Source organism: Adiantum capillus-veneris, chromosome 16 (assembly GCF_014529385.1).
Source record: "Adiantum capillus-veneris isolate H3 chromosome 16, ASM1452938v2, whole genome shotgun sequence".
NCBI lineage: Eukaryota > Viridiplantae > Streptophyta > Polypodiopsida > Polypodiales > Pteridaceae > Adiantum > Adiantum capillus-veneris.
The window spans coordinates 114542525-114566267 of NC_140946.1; the positions used below are offsets into that span (position 1 = coordinate 114542525).

At 43.2% G+C, this 23743-nt stretch overlaps 1 pseudogene; it reads left to right on the forward strand.

Annotated features, from left to right (window-relative positions):
- Positions 1-14627: 14627 nt before the first annotated feature.
- Positions 14628-15220, forward strand: LOC147439687 (uncharacterized; annotated as a pseudogene).
- Positions 15221-23743: the final 8523 nt, after the last annotated feature.

The window sequence follows — 23743 nt, forward strand, 5'->3', positions numbered from 1 at the left end:
TGAATGAAAAAAGAAGAAGACATTGTTGTAGCCAATTTCCAACGTTATGTGACAAAGACAGTGAACAAAACAATGAAATGAAGATGGCAGAAGGTCACAACTATACCTTCTTTTTTTTTCAAAAAATAATATTTTCTCAACCTTGGTGGATGTCCTAAACAAACGTTATAACCTAATGCAGTTGTTGTCTTGTGATGTTTAATATAGAAATGTTCTAAGTTTCTAGCTTTATGTATGTTGGTACTGGTTGTTAAAGTGGTAATTTCAAAATTGTCCTCGAAAGGACTATGTGCCTGCATGTCTGCTTGCATTCTCCTCGAGGGATTGCGCTTGTGCTGGCCGATGCGTTTATGGACATTATTTGTAACTCCGATATATCTCCTACCGTTTTTCATGCAGCGTATACTATAGACTATGTATTCTTGCCGCAACGCAGCTTTTTCTGGGGGGAAGGCCGATGCTTGTCTCTGGTTGTTGATGAGTGTCCAAATCTGAAGTCCATGCAGAATGGTTAGGTAAATAAAAAAATGACGGTGCTACGGAGGAATGAATGGAAGCTAGTGATACTTGTTATCCATACTTGCCTTGGTCTGTCGCAACTGGCTCGTATGGGGAGGCTGGTTGTCCGTAATTTACTGCCTTGTATTTACTGTAGTGCCATGCTACCTTGTGGATTGTGATAGGTGGGTTAGTTGCATCGTGCGTGTGGTTTGCTGAAGTCATGAAATTTGTCAAGATAGCGGCACAGTTGTCTTGAGTTGCTTTTGAAAGTTCATCCAAATCAATGTTGTAACCAAACCGCAGCTGCTCCATCGTGTACATTGTAACTCCTTCAGTTTTTGTGTTGAGGAGTTGTTGTGCTTCAACATTACGCAACATACTCTCATCATCCTCGTACTGGATGTCAAGCTCTTCAAGTATTTGCTTCATGAGACCTGCAGGATGTAGGAGCAAGCTTGTTAGCATGACAGATAAAAGGCATTATATTTTTCTTTTCTAATAGTACATGTTGTCATTCTGTGTGTGCTTGGTGTGGCCATCGTTTGGTCGAGAGCTTTATATCTCGAGTCGCACTTATTCATGAAGTTGCAACGCTTTTGAAAAGTATGGAACCCCTCAATATACGCATGGGGTTTCTCACCTGCTGAGTTTGCCAATCTCGTCTGCTTAGTCGTGAGGTAAAATCTCTTAGGTTGTATCGCTGGTTGCGTTTCCTTTGCGTTGTTCGTGTATTGCTTAAAGAGCTACATAGTAAGATTAGTGATTGATTTGCATGTGTATACACAGGCAGATGCAAGATCAGAGAAGCTTGCAAAATGTTCCGTGTTGTGATCCATTGTTTGATTCAGTTTCCTGCACGTAAGAAAATTTATTTTGATGACCTCTTGCAGTATTTCTGAAGCATAAGATCCGACATACATTTAAACACAAATGAATGAAGTGAAAAAGGGACGAGCAGTAAATTTACAGAAGGTGGATCAGAGTGAGCAGGGGTGATAGGGAAGGTGTCTCAGCAGTGCAACATATTGAACATGAGAAGTCCACAGAAGAGAAGATGAGCAGTTAAACAAAAATTCATGCTTTATATAGAAGGTAGTTACAAGGCGATTTCATCTGTTTAATAAAAAGAGGAATTGATACTGAAGAGGACGTAGGAAACATTCCCGGCTAGAAGTTCAAAAATCTAGATGGTGTGAACATCTCTGGCGTAGGTAGCTCTAGTAAATGTATCCGGGTTCGCTCAGTGACGCGTGACAGCATCACGTATAGAAGGCCAGGGGCGAAAACTTCTTTTACAATGAGCAAGATGTTGGAGTTGATTGTTGCGCCTTGGGACTTGTGTACAGTCATAGCGTAGGCGAGAGCTAGTGGGAATGTGGATTTATGGTACCAGTGCCCATTGAATGTCCGTCTGCTATGCTTTGACCATTGAAGTGTAAGTTCCTGTTTGGATGTGTCGAGTGTGACTTTGATTGCTTTGACAACTCCTTCTTCATCTTGGAGGATTTCGTCTACGCGACATAGGGAGCCATTGGCTGCTCCAATTGTTAAGTCTATGTTCTCTGTTATCAGCGCCTTTGCTCCTTCTGCTATTCTGTCAATTGCGTGGAAGTCGGGATCTTCAAGCCATGCTTGGAGCTTAGGGACGTTGTGTGCATTTGTCTTGAGGCCGATTTGGATGATGTGACTATGCCGATGGAAGCGTTCCAAGAGAAGGTTATTATAATATCGAGCGTCACTCTTGTGTGTGCAAATGATTGTCATATTCCTATCCATGTGTTGCTCTATTTGATCCTGCGTTATGATGCGGTCAACGAGCACATCGTGGATCTCTTTCTTTGTGGGGAGCCTAACTCTTATTGTATTGAGGAACTCTATGAAAAAGATATCTTTTGCATGGCGCACTGAGCAAGACATAATGTACGTAGTAGCACTGGACCAATAAGTGGATATTGTGATGTGGCATGAGTAGCAATGATCACTTTGATGCCTGCAGACCGGTGGCAACTGTGCCAAATCACCGAACAAGAAGAGCTTTTTATTTTTGAATGGGTCTAGCAGTGTGCCGTTGGTGACATTCACAATTTGTCGTACTATGAGATCAAAAGTTTGCTTTGTCAACATAGAAATCTCGTCTATGATAATCGTGTCTGCTTCTTTGATGTTGACGTATCTGTCATCAGTTTCGGAGATTGACAGGGTATACTGTTGTGTGCGCACTGGTATCTTGAATTGGTAACGGACAGTTGTTGTGATGCTGCTTAACCTCGTGGCCGCTGCACCAGTCGAAGCAGCGAGTGTGACAGTTTTCCCTTGCATTATGAGTTGGCTTGTGATATATCTTATGAGGAAGCTTTCTCCACTGCCATGAGTGCATGTGATTACATGCAGACCACCCTTTGCTGCTGTGAGCTTCTTGTAGATCTCTGCTTGTTCAAATGTCAGTGACGCGTTCTGGACGTTTTGAAGCTCGTTTAGAAGGGCAGAGATGCGAGAAGTCGTGTCCTGTTGCTCGTAGTCTGTTTGCACATCTGGAGATTGAAATGAGGCAGCCTTTGTTGAGGATGTCTTCTGTAGTATCATGTTGTGAAATTGGTGTGTTTGATCTGTCGTGAGCATATTTCGTTGTGTATACTCTGTGATGTACATCTCAAGGTCCTCATCTGTCAGTATCAAATTTCTAAGTTTGCACTCAAGATAGTATGACCTGGACGTGTTCTCCGGTGAGAGCAACTGGGATTCGTTTCTGAAGGTGATGCTCTTTAGCAGCACGTTGTAAAAGAAAGCCTCCGGATGATGCCCTGGGTGGAAGTCTGTGAAACGGACCAGTCAGTGTTGCCGCTCCAGAGACTAGCCATAGGTGTTCGCCTCTGAAATAATTTTTTTCCTTTGTTTCCCCTTCATCACTGTGTAATTCTTGTGGAAGTTGTAGAACGTAAGATTCTCCAGAGTTTGTGGCCGTGCGCAGTACAGATCGACAGGGTGCAGCACAACATCATTGTTGTGCGAAATGATTCGTTGTCGTAGTGCCGGGGGTGATGAGTCGACGTATTGGACGGTGTCACTCTTTGAAATGATTGGGATTTGCAAACAATTTAATGCCACTTCTGTTGCTGAGATAGGCTTCGACAGTAAAGAGACTGAGATCAGCTTCAATTTCACAGTGTCAAGGCCACCTAGGCCTAAGCGCTCTGCATCTTCTGAGCGGATGTTGAGATGGCCCATTGGTTCAGTTTTGAGTGCATAGTTCAAGAGGTAGTAGGACAACGATGAATTGGTGACCCGCTGTATATTCATATGTGCACCCCATAGCAAGAGCAGTGTAGGGTGGTATGGTACGACATTTCTATCTTCATGCTAGGACCTGAAGTATTGTTATCTATGATTTTGTTCGTTGAAGACTGCGTTTGGATTTGGCTGCGCATGAAATGGAAACCCGTGTTTACACACTCCATCTCTTTGACCATGGTAACAACTTGTACGGCACTTGTGAAGTTGTTTCCTGAGCACGAGTTGTCAGAGGCGGCTCACTTCTGCCAATACCACAGTGCTAGTTTCTGGCGGGATGTATGAGTAAAAGAAACCCCGTAGATTTTCCATTGCCCAAAGGAATTTTGTAAGTTTGTGAAAATCATTTTTCCCAAACGCTGGTCTAACATTGCAAAACATGTTGTCTGCACGCCTTCCTATGCATCAACACCTGACCTTGCAGGCAATCCCTAAACACACACACACCCCCCCCCCCCCCCCTCTCACTTTTTCATATACTCGAGTATTTTTCAATGCTTTGATTAATTATAGCAAGCCTTGGTACTTTTCAACTCTTTGCTCATGGGGCAACCTTAGTAGCTGACTATCGTGAATATTTTAGGGTGCTGCAAATTGAGACCATCACCTATTTGTTGACTAGTATCAGTATCCTCATTGAGTTCTATTTAGCTTTTATGAGGAATCTATCAAGATCCCAAAAGACAAATTGATCATCGATGAATATAGGCAAGAAATTTGTGTTGCATCGACTACTTCATGCTTGTGTGTGTGTGTGTGTGTGTGTGTGTGTGTGTGTTCTCTTGAAGGATTCTTTAAAAAATTGAGAATTTGACATGCATAGAATCTTTAGGATCTTTTTGGTAGATGCAATTTGGAGACCTTTTGTAGATGGTGCTAATGCATAAGAGGGAAGGTGCCTTTGTTTGTGCTTAAGGAGGGAGGAAGAAATAAAAAGAAAGAAATCAAACTAAAGTTTGAAAAAAAGAACCCATAATATCTTTGATCCTTAAACTAGAACCAAAAATTGCAATGCTCTCTGCTCTAGCCCCCTCACAAAACTACTTTATCTTGATCGTGTCTCTCTTTATCACCCTATCTACGTATGCATCTGACCAACAACAACATGTGATCCTAGTGACAATTCTATATCCATGTAAATCAATGTGATGATGAAGCCACCTGTAGAGAGCTAAAGAATGTGAATATAATATCCTTGTGTCAATGGAAAAAGGGAGCCATTCTCTCTCTCTCTCTCTCTCTCTCTCTCTCTCTCTCTCTCTCTCTCTCTCTCTCTCTCTCTCTCTCTCCAAAATCTACTTCCTCTCTAAATTTATCAGTCAGATAGTATCATACACATTGCAATATTTTATGGAGACTGATTCACCCCTTGTAATTTTCTATATTAAAAACACACATTTGTAAAGCCCTTATTATGAGGAGAAGCCATCATGCGGGAAGAAAAATCACTCACCGGAATATTCCTTTTCGTCAAAATATTATGGCCGAACGGTGGCCAAAAAGTGGTCGAAAAACGGCATATCGATTGGCCGGTTGGTCGGTGATTGGAAGTCAATGGCCAATGGACGAATTCAATGGTCGGTGGCCGATTTCAAATCGGTCTCAAGGGCGGCCACACATGGGCACATGGGAGAATTCAACTCAAATTTGTTTACACAAGGGCGGCTACACATGACTGCCTCTTATGAGAGAGGGCAACCCTTTTGGCCTATAAAAGGAGGCCTTTTGTACACACAAAAATGGATTGAAGAGTTGAAGCATTGTAGTGCATTGTGAAATGGTGAGAGTGAAGCAAGATGGGAGCTCTATTAAGGGTATAATCCCTTTATAATCTACTTCTTGTTAGAAGTACTAAAGCCATTGAGTGGTTGCTTTCTCATGGATGTAGCCCACATTGGGTGAACCACGTATATCGTGTGCTCTCTCTCTCTCTCTCTCTCTCTCTCTCTCTCTCTCTCTCTCTAATCTCTCATGTGTGAAAATTATCTCTCTCCATTAAGTAAACTACTCTAATATCTACTTAGCTACGTCCTATTTCCTAGCACAATACAAGCACATGAAACTACTAACCAAACTATGACACTTGTCTAATCAAGTTCAGTGAACGTCCACGATCTTGGATAGAGGGGAAACCCAGGTTGCATTTTTCCTGTCATATGAAAACACAACTACTCTTCTCATATGTAAGAAACTTGTGAAACAAAAGGTAACCATAGGGAGCAAGGGCTACCAATGCTGATGGGGCCGACTTGAAGGCAATGTCAGACAAAACTCGCAAGGGTGGAAAAGCCACACTCGCCATGGAGAATGATGCAAAATCTCCAAGGAATTTGGATGCTAATCCAACCACATCATCTACAACAACGGAAGCAATGATCATGGCTTACTTGATCTCGTTACAAGAAACCGTCAATAAACAAGGTGAAGAGTTGCGCGCACTTGCAATGGAGAATGGTACTTTAAGAGTTCTCGTTGTGGAGAATGAGCACCTCAAGAAGGTTCTTGAAATGCAAACAACACGCTTGATGCATCTTGAGAATGAAGTTCAAGAATGTAAACGCTCTCTTGTTGACATGAATGTATTGAAAGAGCGCTTGAGTAAAGTTGAGAGTGATCATGTATTGAAAGAGGAAACAATAGATACAATACGACATGATGTATGTGAGATGAGAAATGCATCCAAATCATGGGCTGATATATGTAAGGATAATGTGGTTTCTACATCTCCTATCACGCAAGCCGTTGTCCAAGCAAAGAATGTAGAGAATGTGGACACTCAAGAATTGCACGAACAACAAAAACGCTCAAAGAACATCGTCATTCGTGGAATCAAGGAGGAAAGCATGGAAACACCCCAATCTCTTGCAGTTGCTATTGAAGAGTTTTTTGCTACACACTTTGGCATGTCAGGAATCATGGCTTATGGTGCACATCAAGTTGGAAAACAAGGAGTCCCTCGCTCGGGAGAAAGACCTATTGTATGTACCATGGCTGATGAGGTAAAGAGAAAGATCATCCTTGACAATGGTTGGATCTACCTCAAAGGAACAGGTTGTAATGTATATGAGGATCTCACTCTTATGCAACAAAATGCACGTCGCAAAGCATATGAGGAAAGAAGCAAGAAGGTTAAGGTATCACCTCAAGAAGAAAAGACACTTAAGGAGGATGCAAGTCCACCCAACAAATAGGGACACATGATCTATGAGACCAACTCACGCTTGCGAATAAGCTTTTGGAATTGTAACGGGTATCCATGGAATGCAAGAATTGGCATTGATGAGCTTACCAATGACTCCGATGTGATACTTCTTGTCGAAACATGGGAGCATGATGCGCAACGAATTCTTGGATTTGACAAATACGATGTGCATTCTTTGTTGTGGGCCAAAAATGCAAAGCAACGAAGAGGCCAAGGAGGCGTAGCATGTATGACCAAAAAGGGTTTGAAAGATGTTTCCATTGTCAAAGAAGATAAGTATAAACGCTACTTATGGCTGAAAATCAGCCCACCAAATGGTCAAGTCATGTTTGTGGCCGGTTGCTACATTCCTCACTATGACTCCAACTTTTATGCTTGCTTGAATATGGATAGAGATCAGCCCTTTGTTGAACTAGAGGAAGAGATTGCTCATTACAAGGATCAAGGTGAAGTCGTTGTTTTTGGAGACATGAATGCTCGCACAAATATGTTACAACACGACACACAACAAGTAGACATGCCGCATGTCTCAAGAAGAATGGATGACTCATACATGTATAATCAAAGTTCTAATGATACAAAAGAAGTGGATCACTATGGAAAGTCACTTCTACATATGTGCAATAGTACCGGAATGCTCATTGCAAATGGTGTATCTCTATGGCAAGGCACCAATGACTTTACATGTAGAAAGCACAACGGTGCTAGCGTGATTGACTATATGTTGTTCTCGGAAGCCACTCTAGAATGCATACAAAGCTTTACACTTGGTGAATGGAATCCGGAATCGGATCATAGGATGTTATGTATTGACCTCAAGTGTGGTAAACGGCCCGAGCATGTAGCCTCCAATCATGATGTGAATCATTTGTACCTACGTCTAGACCTCAAACAAGCACTTATATATGCTGATATGGTGGACCAAATGTTAAGCATGATAGAGCATCAAGAGAGCCCAACATTAGAATGCAAGTGGAAAGTTTTCAAAGAAGTAATTTTCTCTTGTGCGAAGGAATGCTTTTCGGTGAAACACATGTCTTGCAAAAGGTCTAAGAAGGGTAGCACCAAGAAGAAATGGTTTGACATGGAATGTAGTCAAGCCCGAAAACACTTGCTAAGATTGGATGCAATCAAAGACAAGGAAGTTTACTTGGAATGTTCACACACATACAAAGCACTTGTTCAAAAGAAGAGGAGAAGGTGGGAAGTCGAAAAACAACTTCTTTTAGCACAAGAGAAAGCACATGCATGTGGCAAGTTTTGGCAAAATCTAAAAGGCAAGCGCGTTGAGAGCTTTGGTGACTTGCCTCTTGAGGATATGTATATGCATTGTAAGAACCTCTATGAGCAACCCAATGTTGATAAGATGGAGTGTTGTAGCTCCCTTCCGTTTATGTCTCCCTTCTTTACCATTGAAGATGTATGCCGCGCGCTTGAGAAACTTGCTACTCGCAAGGCAGGTGACCTTCAAGGTGTCAAGGCTGAAATGATTAAATGGACAAGCAAGAAAACACGATATTGGATATGCGATATGTTTAACCTTGCACTTCAGTATGGCATGCCTCATGATTGGAGTGCAAATTGGATCAAACCTTTGCACAAAGGAGGAGATGTAAACAATGTGAACAACTATCGCACTATAATGGTTGGTTCTTTGATGGCAAAGTTATTTCGATGTATCATGGAGATGAAGATAAGTGAATGGGCTGAAAAGAATGGCAAACGTGCACTTGGCCAAGCAGGTTTTCGAAAGCATCATAGCACTATTGATCACCTTGTCACTCTTCGAGTTCTTATGAAAGCATCTCGATTGAAAGGAAAAAAGTTGTATTGTTGCTTTGTGGATTTCAAGAAAGCTTTTGACATGGTACCGCGAGGAAATCTTTGGAGACGTATGCAAAGCCTTCAAGTGCCGAGAGAATTTATGCATGCAGTCTTTTGCATCTACCAAAAAGTGATATGTCGATTACGTATGGGAGATGGAATTTCAGAATTTTTTGCAAGCACTATTGGTGTCAAACAAGGATGCCCACTTTCCCCAACCCTCTTTGGGCTACTCATTGATGAATTGGAATGCATGGTTCTTGACTTTATGCAGCAAGAAGGCATAGAAGAGGTTAAGATCGGAAATGCGGTGATCATGCTTTTGCTTTATGCTGATGATGTAGTGCTCTTGGCACATACCTTAGAAGATGCACAAAAGCTTATGAGTGTCTTGGAACGCTTTTGCCTACATAGCGGGCTGATCGTGAATGGATCCAAAACCAAGGTTATGCTTGTAAAGACCCTCAATGATGAAAATCCATGCATTGTATACAACAATGAGAAACTTGAAGTGGTAGATCACTTCAAGTACCTTGGCCTTGAGGTTCCATCCAATCATAAATGGAAGGATTGTGCAATGCGTCGCTTGGAAGCCGAAAAGAGGGCCTATTATGCATTTGAGAACATGTGCAATGCAGGAGAGATCAAGTGTTGGGCTCTCAAAAAGTGCCTCTTTGACACATTGGTGACACCGGTGCTTCTTTATGGAGTGGAGGTGTGGGGTGGAAGCATCGGGAAGTCTACTTGGAAAGAGTTTGAGAATGTCCAAAAGCGTTTTCTCACCAACTTTCTCCAAGTCAAGACACAAACACCCTATATGCTCTTACTTCTCGAGTCCGGATTGCTTCCCATTGAGGTCTTGGGCATGCAAAGGGTTGTGGAGTACATGCGTAAGACACAACGTAGCCCTTTGCATCGACTTCCTAGAATCGCATATGAAGCAAGTCAAATGGTTCAAAAGACATGCAAGAGCAAAATACTAAGTTCGGGGTGGATGCTTGATGTCAAGAAATGGTTTGGAAGATGGGATGCATGTCACTTGGTCAAGGATGCGTCGATCGACTCCCAAGTTAATGAGGCCTTTTTACAACGCCAATGTATCATGGCTTGGGAGAAATCCGGAGGTTCTCGCTTCAGCCATTACACCACACACGTTGCCCCAAACTACAAATCTCTCTTCTTCTCGGAACGAGGTTACCGAACCCATTCCTACATCCTTGAGCCCATCCCATGAGTGCGATCCGCACCATTGCCTCCATTCGTCTTAGCTCCCATTCTCTACGCTGCGAGACAGGATGTTGGGGCACTGGCGAGGAGTGTCATCGACTTTGCACCTTATGCCCTCATCAAGTGCAAGAGAGTGAGTACCACACACTACTTGAGTGCTCAGCTTTTGACCACATTAGGTCCTCTTTTCTCCATATATTCAGCCATGATCTCTCCCTACATACCTTCCTCTCCCAACCACGATGTGGACTCTCTATTGCGATGCTCATTTCAGCCATTTTTGAGCATCGAGAGTCACTTATGAACTCCACTCACACCACGTGACATGTTCATTTGGTCCCATAGGTCATATTTGACCTCCCAGGACAATAATAGAACTATCTATCTATCTCTCTCTCTCTCTCTCTCTCTCTCTCTCTCTCTCTCTCTCTCTCTCTCTCTTTGTGTAGTTAAAAAAGGAAGATCCTTTCACGGAGTTTTTTTTTTTAAAAAACTAGATAGAGAGTATGTCGCCGCTATTTTTTTGAGATTGCTATGGGTAGGGGCTATACTATTTTTTTTAAAGGGGAAAATCTCTCTCTCTCTCTCTCTCTCTCTCTCTCTCTCTCTCTCTCTCTCGCTTCAAGAAAACCTGTGATGAGCAGGCGGCGAAAAGTGCTGCCACCCAACTCTTAGCAGTGCATGGTCATATTAGAAAGACAAAGTGAGATTTTTATTGTTCTGGCGACAGATAGGGTGAGACATCGTTTGCACTCTTCATAGGGCTTGGAGGGATGGCCTCCACCATTTCCAAAAACAAGGGCATGTAAAAGGAAGGCCAAAAAAACAGGGGCCAGAGCTACCCGATGGCTCACCCAAGATCTCGTTTCCCTCCAAGCATCCAGTACGCTCGACCTTCAACTGGCCCCACCCATGCTCCGCCCTATCGCAAAACCCTTCTTTTGCACCCTCAACAATAGGGACTCGTAAGCAACAGAGCTGTGAGCGGAGCAACTCCAAAAACCCTAGAGAGAGAGTTTTAAAAAAAACCCCTCAAAGGATATGTGCTGGCACAGATCTTTTGAGGAAGTTTATCAAAAACTCTCTCTCTCTCTCTCTCTCTCTCTCTCTCTCTCCTGTTGTACCAAATGCAAAAGTGAGTAGGATAGGCTTTTGTTTTTGCAAATTGTTTGGGAGGTTTCTTTTTGGATGTCTAAAAGAAGCCTCAAAGTAGTGTCAGGTGAGGCATACTTTCAATGTTTTCAGTGATGATTGAGAGTTGCCTTAAATGTTATTTTAATTTAAAAATAGTAAATGGATCTTTTCATTTCACATCATGACATGCTTGACTTTTTTTGCATTCTATTGTTTTAGAATGTTAAAATGAAGCTTCACCTTGCATAGTAATTTTTACATACAGGCACATATTGATGAGTTCTTTTTGGCTTTCTAAAAGAAACCCTTAGTGTTGTGTTGGGTTAGCGAGACTTTCCTTGTTTTCACTTCACATCTTAATATGTCTTTACTTTTCTTGTATTCTATTGTTTTAAAATGCTAAAGTGAAGTTTCACTTTACATAATTTTAGTAAATTTTACACACACACACATGTATATGTTGTTTTTTGCATTCTATTGTTTTAAAATACTAAAGTGAAGCTTCACCTTGCATAATTCTAATAAATTCTATATACACACACATATATTAATTAGTTCTTTTTATTTCCCCTTTTATTTCACAAATTCACATGGCTTTACATTTCTTGCATTTTGTAGCTTGATTCCAATCAGTGTTAACGTTCGAGAAAGCCTCTTTTATTAAGTGGCTGTTGGTCGAGTTTTCTCCTCACAAAGAAGAAAACCGAAAACACTAGCCGAAATTTTGAGATTTGCAAAATTTTTGGACGACTTTCTTACATATTTCATCGGTTTTTCTTCCATTTACCATGGTCTATAGCTAGCTAGTCTCGATTTTCAATCGGCTCAAAACTAAGCTAAGGTAATCCTTTCCCAGACACTGATACCAATTTAATCCAACCTAACAATTTTATCACTTTCTTATTGCTTTTGAAAGCCATCGTGACCCTTTCACTTATTATTTCACATTTCATTTCACAGTCTCACATGGCTTGACTTCAATAATCGAGAAAGTCTCTTTTATGAAGCGGTCATTGGCTGAATTTCCTCCTCATCACAAAGAAGCGAACCGGAAATACTAGCATAAATTTGCAAGGTTTTTGAACTATTTTCTCGCATATTTCACCATTTTACTTCCCTTTACCATGTTTTGCAAGTGGCTAGTCTTGATTTTCAACCGGCTCAAGGCTAAGCAGAGGCAATGCTTTCTCAAACATCGATTCTAGTTAAACTCAACCTTGAGAGAGAACGAGAGTGTGTTTTTTTTTCAAAAAAACTCGCTCAAAGGATCTTGCAAGAGAGGCACATATCCTTTAGGGGAGCTCTTTTTTTTATATAAAAACTCTCTCTATCTCTTATTTATGGACATCAGTGTATAAATCTATTCACAAGAGTGCCAAGATTCCATTTTGTCCCATTTGCAAAGGAAAAATTCCCTACTTCCCTCGTTCCCATGCATTGTCCTAGCCGTCACCCTTGCCTAGCTTGTCGAACCCACCCCTCCCTGGGCACATCTTTGCCCATCCCCTCAACACGAGCCTCATCGCAGGCTCAACTTCTTTGCCTTTCCCCCTCATATCACCACCTTGCCATTGCTTTGTGTACACAGGACTCGTCCGCTTTACAGATCCCTGTCGTATCTCAGTCTCTCTTTGTTTTATTCCCACATGTGCTTGCTACCCTTCGTACCTCGCCATTTGTAGGTCTCTCCTACCTTCCTTTACTCCACACACCACCTCCCAAACCCTTGATCTCCTACCAACATCTTCCACGTCAACTCGACAACTCATCGTAGCATGAGAGAGACTGTCTAATCACAAAAATTGTCGCAGCTATCGGAGGCATGATCCACCAGAATCCTAATCAACATAAGAGCAAAAGAATCATTCAATACGTGATTATTTTTCTATGCTCGCCATCATGCAACTCTTGGCAGCCCTTGTCTCCGCTATGTGGCACTTGCCTTTCACGTTTTGCCCCCATTTTACATTGCTTCAAATGGTATCTTGCTAAGATACACTTTAATAAAACCCGTGTTTAAAATTGGGCACACTTATTTTTTGGCTCTTTCTAATACAATCTACTAACATACTATGGGGGAAGGGGTTCTGATGCCACGTGTCAATTTTTGCGACCTGAAGGCGTACGACAAAAATAAACAGCGCTGCTGACGGCTCTGCTAGCGTTCAAAAAAAAATTTACTGCCTGCGTTGGTGACGGCTCTGCACGTGTTCAAGTACATTGAAGATATACAGCGAGACGGCTCGCCTAATATTCTATGCTCTCATCAGTGAAGTACATATTACAACCTCATTCGGCTGGTGTCACACTGGGACGGGGGAGGGATGGTCGTGCTGATTTGGCGCGCTCTCATTGGTGCTCCAAAAAGTGAAAGATGGCCGTTGGGGTTTGTTAGAGGGGCGGCGTTCCCACCTCGGCCAACTTTCAGCATGGGAGGCCATCTGCCAAAAGCTATGGCGCGAGCGCACGGGATTGGGTTTGAACCCTGGCAGGCAGCGAGAAACTCGGTGGTCATACCACTTGGTATAGGCGAATTCGTTGCTGCCTCCACGTAGGTTTTTGGAGAAGGCCCAGTGTGACAGCAGCAACGGGCGGCACCCTGCAAAAAGTGAGGGACGCCCGTCCCAGTGTGACACGGGCCTTAGCTCAATCGTTCCCTGCTCTCCGTGAAGTACGAGAGAGAGAGAGAGAGAGAGAGAGAGAGAGAGAGAGAGAGAGAGAGAGAGAGAGAGAGAGAGAGAGAGAGAGAGAGAGAGAGAGAGAGAGAGAGAAAGAAGAAGAAGACGCAAAGGACAAGCAAGGAAGGTGGAGCTCCAGTCCTTTGCGTCTTCTTCTTCTTCTCTCTCTCTCTCTCTCTCTCTCTCTCTCTCTCTCTCTCTCTCTCTCGCCCGCCCGCCCCCCGCCTTGCTTGCATGGATGTGGTTTACTTGCGTCCCGCTGCAAGCAAGTGGCTTGAGGCGACGTCAACCCGTCGGTGGTCATCCATGCTTTATCTATAGAAAAGCATTTCTGTGCGATAGAGAGATAAGAGAGAAGCTGTGTGTGTGTGTGTGTGTGTGTGTGTTTGTGAGAGAGAGAGAGAGAGAGAGAGAGAGAGAGAGAGAGAGAGAGAGAGAGAGAGAGAGAGAGAGAGAGAGAGCTGGGTTTATTATACAAGTGCAGATAAGCTCACTCGGTTATGATATAGAGAGTGGGAAGCTATGGCGATGAGTAACTGATCATTAGCATGGGGGCTGCATAGAAACAGCCTCTTGCTTGCATGCATGTATGCTGCCAGGCTTTCAAAAGTGGTGCAGGGAAACCGCACTAGCAGGGTTGGCTCGCATGGGCAGGGGCTGATCAGACAGGCTGCAATTCCAAGTGTTTGACCAGGGCGGATTCCCGCGGCAATGCGCACCTAATCATGTTGCGTACAAGGAACAGAGAGGGTTGATATCAGGGGTACTTTTCCATGGATAAGCAATTGAGTACTGCTGCAGCAGCAACGGCATCGGTGGAGCCAGAGGGGGGTGCCGCGGAGGCCGCACCAAGGGTCAATCAGCCGGTAAGGTAAAGTGGTTCACAACTCAAAGGGGTACGGGTTTGTAACGCCAGAGAATGGCAGCAGCAGCACAGAGGATGTGTTTGTGCATCAGACTGCGATTTACGCGCAGGGGTTCAGGTCCCTGCAGCAGGGGGAGGAAGTGCAGTACGTAGCAGAGGAGGGGGACGATGGGAGGTGGAGGGCAGTGGAGGTGAAGGGGCCCAAAGGGGTGTACGTGCAGGGGGCAGCGAGGTATGGGTCGAGGGGGGGAAGAGGCAGGGGCGTTTCTGCCACCTTTGCCGCCGCTCCTACATCTGCTACTGTCGCCTCCGCCTCCACCATTCGTTTTCCACGCTTTGGTGGTGTCTTGCGACTGCCGCTCTGCGCCATTCTACCCAGTGCCTGCTGGCCACGGGCGCGGTTGTGGAGGTGCTGGCCCTGCTCCCTATCCCCGTGGTTGCTATGCTTGTGGCGCAATTGGCCACTTGCAACGTGACTGTCCTAACTTTGCCCCCGCTTAACTTCCGCTCTTGAGAGCTCGGGTCGTGCTGTTGCGACCTGAAGGCTGTTGCGATACTGTCGCTCAACCTAGCCGGCCCTCAACTGCTCTCAAGCTACCCCTATATTGTACCTTCAATCGGTCGTACCCAAGCTATGCGTGGTCTCTCTCTCTCTCTCTCTCTCTCTCTCTCTCTCTCTCTCTCTCTCTCTCTACAAGGCTCCTGGTTACCGTGCTCCATGGTAGCTGCAACAAAATGCTCTCTCTCTCTCTCTCTCTCTCTCTCTCTCTCTCTCTCTCTCTCTCTATGGAGCAAGCGCAATGGAGCAACAGTCGACCCAAGCTGCACGTGGGGTCTCTCTCTCTCTCTCTCTCTCTCTCTCTCTCTCTCCTGGTTGCCGAGCACTATGGTAGGTGTAGAAAATCTCTCTCTCTCTCTCTCTCTCTCTCTCTCTCTCTCTCTCTCTCTCTCTCTCTCTCTCTCTCTCTCTCTCTCTCTCTCTCTCTCTCTCCTTCCTGGTTGCCGAGCACTATGGTAGGTGCAGAAAATCTCTCTCTCTCTCTCTCTCTCTCTCTCTCTCTCTCTCTCCCTGGTTGCCGAGCACTATGGTAGGTGCAGAAAATCTCTCTCTCTCTCTCTCTCTCTCTCTCTCTCTCTCTCTCTCTCTCTCTCTCTCTCTCTCTCTCTCTGGTTGCCGAGCACTATGGTAGGTGCAGAAAATCTCTCTCTCTCTCTCTCTCTCTCTCTCTCTCTCTCTCTCTCTCTCTCCCTCTCCTGCGTGGCACGAGGGGGCTCCTGGTCTCCATATCACATAAGGCAACACAGTACGTGACTACATGCTGGCCAATGACAGCTTTTGTGCAATCCAAGGACATGCACTAGTGAATGGAAGAGGCAAAATCTAAACCTACAAAGCTCAAGTGGAGAGAGAGAGAGAGAGTTGCAACTCGAGGCAAGAAGAAGGAAAAAAGTGACCTCTACTTGGAGCCAGGCAGGAGAGATTAGGCTCATGCTCTTAAAGCAAGAGCTTGGGTTGATTCATCATTACAAGATTTACTTGAGTCGGGTTCAAAAAATAGATTTAAGAGAAGTTTGTAGAGCTCCAGCGCAATATGTTGATCCAGTTGAAATAGCACGACTTAGAGTTCTATGCAGATATGTTCCTGAGCCTTTTTGGCAATAATGTAAACTGGTTATTTTTTAAAATATGTCTTTAGTCATGTGCTTTTATGTAATCTCTGTGTGTGTGTGTGTGTATGTGTGCGTGTGCAAAAGGGGTTAAATGTACCAGGAGTAGTTTAAAGGGGCCAAAGATAGAAAGTGTCGATCGTGTGAGTGTCATGGAGAAATGTATAAAGATGCACACACACACAAACACATACAAAGTGAGATGGTAAGAGCGAGCGAGGTCCGCCGATATGCGGGGTGCATGAGCTAGTTCCAACTAATCTTACAATTCCTACAATTCTCCCCTCTCTACAACAAAACTTGAACTCATAATGGATTCGTACTACAGACCTCATGAGCGACACCTGGAATTGCTCCTCCCCTTCCGTTTGCAATATAAGAAGACTATTGCTATGTCTATTGCAGACACAAATTGTTGCGACAACATCACCTGAGTTGAAGCGTGTTGCATCTTATAGCGATGACCCCCCCCCCCCTCCCCTCCCCCCCCCCAAAAAACACACACACACACACACACACATTAACCCCAACCGGCCCGCAACCCTCCCCTCTCCCCCTTAATTTGTTTTTCTTTTCTTTCACTACACAAAGAATCAAAGTGGATTTTGTTTTGCCTTTCTTTTCTGCAAATCATCCCCCCCCCCCCCCCCCCCCCCCCCCCCCCCACACACACACACACACACACACAAACCCCAACAACCCCTCCCCTCCACTCTCCCCTTTAATTTGTTGGCATTGCCTTTCGGCAGAAAGGGAGGGTGTATGCGAAGCATTTTTCAGCCCGTGTACTGGGAAAAGTTCACGTTTTTTCTTTTTATGGCTTAGGCGAAAATAGAAAAATTTTGATAGCCGACTTCCACAATCGTTGTCTGCGTGTAGTTCAACCTTCACGAGCTCCGTAGTCAGAGTAACGTTTGCTGCGCGAGGTCTGAGTTGCATAATTTGCAGGTTGGTTTTCTCTCTCTCTCTCTCTCTCTCTCTCTCTCTCTCTCTCTCTCTCTCCCCACAAGCAACTTGGCAATTTTGGCGTCTTTTTATAAATACTTACGTACTGCTACTGCCGCATGACCAAAAACATGATCTAATCGGCTGGCTGATGCTGCTGGCATGCAAGCCGCCACAGTAGGGGTCTTCTAGCACTTCACCCACGCTAAGTTGTTACCTGTGTCGATGATCATGAGCACCACTTGACTCTCCGACCTGATATTGTAAGCAGAATGTAATACTCCGACTTTTGTCTTCCGGCTACTTGGGGAATGGCGTCCAATTGGCCACCCTCTACATAAGCACTGCTGCCGTTACCTTCCCTGGCTGGACGTTGCTTTTAGTGCTGCTATTGAGACCATAGACCGTAGCGTGTGTAGGGATTTTCAACAGTATTGCGAAGCCATAGCCTAGATTTTTTATCTACAGAACGTACGTACAAGAGTCTCTGTTCCAATATACATTGCGTCTGATGAAGGGGACGAGCACAGGCGACCATGAGCAGGCCTTGTGCTAGTGTAGTGAGAGTGATATGAGTTCAAACCTAGGTGGCTTGACTCCCAGCATAGACTGCGGTGTTTCCACAGCCTCGTCTCTTGAAACACGCTGATTGTGGGATATGCTCAATAGGGGTAGGGCCAAAGAGCTGTTTATTGGTACTGTCTTTCGGTAGAAAGGGAGGGTGTATGCGAGGCATTTTCCAGCCCCTGTACTGGGGGATCTTCACGTTTTTGCTTTTTATGGCTCATGCGAAAATAGCAAAATGTTAGCTTGCTGACTTTCTTTGATAGCCGACTCCCACACTCGTTGCCTGCACGTAGCTTGACCTTCGTGAGCTCGGAGGTCAAAGTAACGTTCGCTACACGAGGTCAGGGTTGCATAATTCTGCAGGTTGGTTGTCTCGCTATCTCTCTCTTTGAAGACTCCTTTATCAAGGTACTGGAGTCTGAGTTTGCCGGCGTTCGCTGGACTGAGGGCACGGCCAAGGGCTGTTTCTGGCTTGCCTTTTTCAGTCAGGAGAAGGCGCCTTGTTTTTTATTCCATCACATTTCGTGTGCCCTGCAGCCTACTAGCTTCTCCGTCTGGTCTGTACCATTTTTCTTTTCCTCTCTCCTATGGAAAGACTTCTAGTGGCTTGTCACACAAGCGTAGGGGGCCAACATTGGGGTAATACGTGGGACCGGTCTAACGGGGCTTGACGGGAAGAGGATGTTGTGGCAACTTCAAATAGGCGAGATACTTCATGTAGATCGCTTAAAACTACATGGTAAGGCAAGTACTTCATCCTTTGCTAAGGTTCTAGTACTGTAGCTCTCCTATAGCAAGCACACCTAGCTGGCTTTGAGTAGCAATAGTGGTAAAATCTCCATGTTTGCTTTGGCTCTCTCAGTTCTCAAGAGTATAACTAAGGCTCACCGTCCCCAACAATCGTCTGCGTATGAAGATCTTGAAATTGAGAACATTGTGTTGCGATTTATTGAGGCTGCACAACGAACTCCGACAGAATTTTGTTCTTGTTGCAAACGACTGAATTTCCCAAAAGACCTGACGGACGACTGCTCATACGAAAAGAATCTGATTGAGTACGATTTATCCATGTTATTAAAACCAAACAATACTAACAAAGTGCAACTGTGTAGTAGTTGTTTATACTACTGTAAAAAGAAAAACGTCCCAAAGTTCTCATCGCCTTCTTTCCTATGTATGAATGAACAAATTGAATCAATAATTGCACTTAACGAGCTTGAAGAGTGATTGGTCGCACCAAGAAACACATTCGCACAAATTCATCAATACTTGCATTACGGCCAATATCTCTTATGAGGAAGTGTAATAAACATTCCAGCAACAACAGACGTAGTTCATAGCATCTTGCCCCGCATAGCTATTGAAAACACAACTATCGGTGTAGCAATAAAGAGGAAGTTGGAGAACAAGACAATTTATAAAAGTGGCCAAATTCAACCGCAACATGTCATTGCCGCATTGATTGATTTGATAGGTACACCGCTATATAAAAAACACAATATACAACCTAACACACTGTTTAGCAAGCAAATGGCTGCACTCCATGCTAAAAGCAACGAACCGGGTGAGGATCACGAAGCACCAATCGATGACTTGCAAGAAGAAGCTACAGAACCGCACACAAATACCCTCTTGCATAACTTTGCTGACTCAAACGACTTTTTTGATGCCTTTACAAAGGTCTTAACGATAGCTCCATGTGAGGGTAACAAGCCACTTGGACTATTCGTAGACATAGACTACGAGGAGTTGAATTTTCCTACGCTTTTCTTTGGGAAGGAACGCTAAACCAAGTGGGCCTCATCGGTATACGTATCAAGAGATTTGCCAATGGGAAATTATGAACAGCGACCGACAATTTGCAAGGCACATCACGAACATGTTCTTCAAAGTCATTAAGATCATGATACATCAAATTCACACATCCGCCTGGGTTAGACTGCGAAAGTCAACATTGAATGATCGAGTCATCCACGCGGCATATGTGAAGACAACAGAAATCTTAGAAAAGGTCTTGCAATCAGATATTGGATACAGAGACCTCGAACGCTTGAGAATTTCTCCAGATTATTATGAGTGTTTGCGGAAAGATGTTTTTGCGATGATCCATCAATTTGGCCCAACTACATTTTTTGTGACGTTCACAAGCGGCGAACGGAGTTGGAAGCCATTACAATTGCATTGCAAACACTTTTAAACGACAATCATCTTCATAGGAACAAAACTGCCACTCTGCATGATCTCATAAGAGAGGACCCTGTCACATGCACTAGATATTACAACCACAGAATAGCATCCCTGCGAAAGTTGCTAAAACAAGCACCAAATATCTACGGCCCCGTCAAAGACTTCTTTTTCGTGACCGAGTTCCAATCACGTGGAAGTGAGCATGATCACCGCCTTCTTTGGATAGAGAATGCACCTATATATAACGGCACCAATGAAATAGAGGTTATTGCTTTCATTGACAAGTACATATCTTGTGACAAGCAAGACATTGCCAAACATCTACGTATTATTCAAACCCATTTACACACGCGCACATGTAAAAAGCGCAAAAAGAAAAAATGCCGATTCAATTTTCCACAACCGCCATTACTTACTACTGCTATTCTCAAGCCTCTGGAGAATGCCACATGTACAGATAATGAATACGCAAAAAATATTTTCTATTTTCTAGAACGCATGATGAGAATGACCTTCCAATAGATTTTCATAAATTCCTCAACTTGATTCAGGTAACAGAAGAAGACTATACGAGAGCAATCTGCTCCACAATAAAAAGACCAACAATTTTCTTAAAGAGAAGTCCCCAGAACATACGAACAAACGCGTTCGCGAAACATTTAATAAATGTTTGGGAAGCAAACATTGACTCCCAATTCATCCTTGACCCATACGCAGCGACAAAGTATTGTACGTCTTACTTAACAAAAATGGACAATACATTGACAAAAGTCTTCCAACAAATTCTGAGACATACTACAACTGAAAATACTGGTCCAGCTGAGCAAATTAAACAACTCGGAACAGCACTATTAAATGCTCAACAAATGTCCATTCAGTAAGCGGTGTATTTGATACTATCTTTTCCTTTCTTTCGTGCATCTAGATCTTTTCAATTTGTGAACACGGCACCAGCGGGGCTGAACGCGCGTTCATGTTGAAACGCGCCAAAGAACTGCGTGATTTTCCAGACAACTTTGCTAACATTATGAGAGAATCAATTATTGATAAATACAAAAAACGACCACCGCAACTCGAACCTTGTACATTAGCAGACATCGCCGCTGAATTCAATCACGAAAAAACCTTCACACGGCGAAAAAACGAAAAAGTGATTAGGTCTATTAGATACAATAAAAAGCGCGATCCTGAAAATTTCCATAGGGAAATGCTGCTACTGCATTTACCCTTTCGTGGAGATGAAGCCGACCTCCTAAACGAACACAACACTTGGCGAAGTGTCTACGAGTTGCACAAACAACAAATTTTGGGAAATTACAAGAAATACACGCGCCAATTAAGCTCAGGAAACCAGACACAATGGCATGATGTCGCAGAAATAGCAGCCGCTCTAATAAGTAGCGAAAGTTCAAGTTCTGACGATGAGAGCGAGCACCTTGTGAAAGTCACCAACACTGAAAATGTAGAACCTTTCACAATCGAACTCGGTTCATGCACCAATATAGCTACGAGCATTGGCAACATTCAAACCTATGAGTACTTGACTCCTCTTGGCGTAACCTCCGACACAGTTACACATTACAAACAGATACGCTAGCTAAACTACGAGCAACAAATTTTCTTCAACGACATAATGTACAAAGTACGGTACGAGCAAGAGAAATAGATCTTCGCTTTCATAACAGGAGGCGCTAGAACAGGGAAAACAATTCTCCTAAAAACAATCACTGAACAACTTACTAGATATTACAACAATAATAAGCACAACGACCCGTTAAAACCAAAAATTCTAAACTCGCGTACACAGGAAAATCAGCATACAATATTGATGGAACAACAATTCACTCGGCTCTGCATATACCTATTAACCAAAAACTGTTAACACAACTTCCCGACTCACAACTAGATACCTTAACCAAGGTCTTTATGGAGCTGAAGGTACTTTTTATAGACAAAATTTCGCTAGTGGGAGCATGAATGTTTTCGAACATCAACAAACGCCTCCAAACAATTAAACACAAACATCATATACCTTTTGGAGGTATACATGTACTTTGCTTTGGAGATTTATACCAGCTTCCCCCGGTACGAGATAAGTGGGTTTTCGCAAACTATTACCCCTTGAGTCTGAATGTATGGCAAGCACACTTTAAACAATATGAACTGACTGAAGTTATGCACCAAACTGACACCAACTTTGTGAATATTCTCAATCGAATCAAGAAAAATGAACAAACAAACATTGATGTCAAAACGTTGAATAACATATGCTTCAACAAAGTGTTTCATAACATACATATACCCCATTTATTCTATACACAACAAAGAACATTACAACATAATAACATTATATTCAAGCTCATGGAAGGGCCAAAATTTTACGCTTGCTGCGGTAGACACACCCCCTGTAACCACCTCCACAAACTTGAGCGATGCAAACAAAATAGCTGGACTGCGCAGCGTACTGAACATAAATCCGTTAATGCTGGTTGAGCTATGTGCAGGAAACTACGATACAAATGACAGGCTTGTAAATGGAGCAGACGGACTTTTCCAAACTATTGTAACTTGAAACAAAAAATTAGTAATGTGGATTGAATTCTACAACAAAGACATAGGCAAGGAAACACGATTCAAAAATAAACACCTGTATACCTCTGGCATTGGCTCTACGTGGACATGTATATTTCCAGTAACGAAAGAGGTCCAACTAGGAAAAAAAAATGTTAGCAGAGTCTGCAGAACTCAGTTCCCAATTCAGCAAGCTTCAACAAGAACTATACACCGCTCCCAAGGACTCTCACTCAATCAATTAGCCTTCTTGCCTGACAAATGTACTAAGCATGGTTTAACATATACTGCACTCTCACAAGTTCGAACCACAGAAAACCTGTTTCTCCTAAATCCTTTTGCTAGTTCAAACTTCATTGTAGATGACGATGTGAAGAACGAGAACTCCAGACACTCCTCAAAAGCGCGTTGGAAATTGTCCATGCCATCACTCAAAAAACTCGATCCAAACAACATTTTGATGATGTCTCTAAACATAAGGTCATTATGTAAGTACTTTGAAGATATCAAAGTTCATCCACTAATATTGAGTAGCAACATAGCTTGTTTTCAAGAGGTACAAACACTTCACACAGACTTGCTAAATGCAAATACGAAGTTCAAAATAATAACTAATGCATACAAATCTTCTTTCCTAACTAATGCAGCAAATATTTACATTGACACTAACTACGAAATTATTGAAACCACTATGCAGCACAATAGCAAAATTTCCATACATTTGATAACGCTATACCGATCTCCAAATATTCACAAGTTCGAGTCTTTTTTATCCACTCTCAACATGATATTGACAAGATGCTCATAGAATGAAAACTTGATTATTATGGGCGACTTCAATGTTGACATGCTAAAAAAATCTCGTCAACAACTAGCTTTACAAAGCATGATGTTGAAATGTGGTTTACACATTCAAAATACACTACCAACCACTATATATGCATCTTTACTTGATCACATTTGGATGACTAAATCTTGCTTTACTTCTGAAACAAACAATTTCCCAGTATACTCGTCAGAACATGACGCTATATACATTCTATTAAACAAACAAGCTCTTGCTCCAGTAAGTTGACTAAAGCAAAT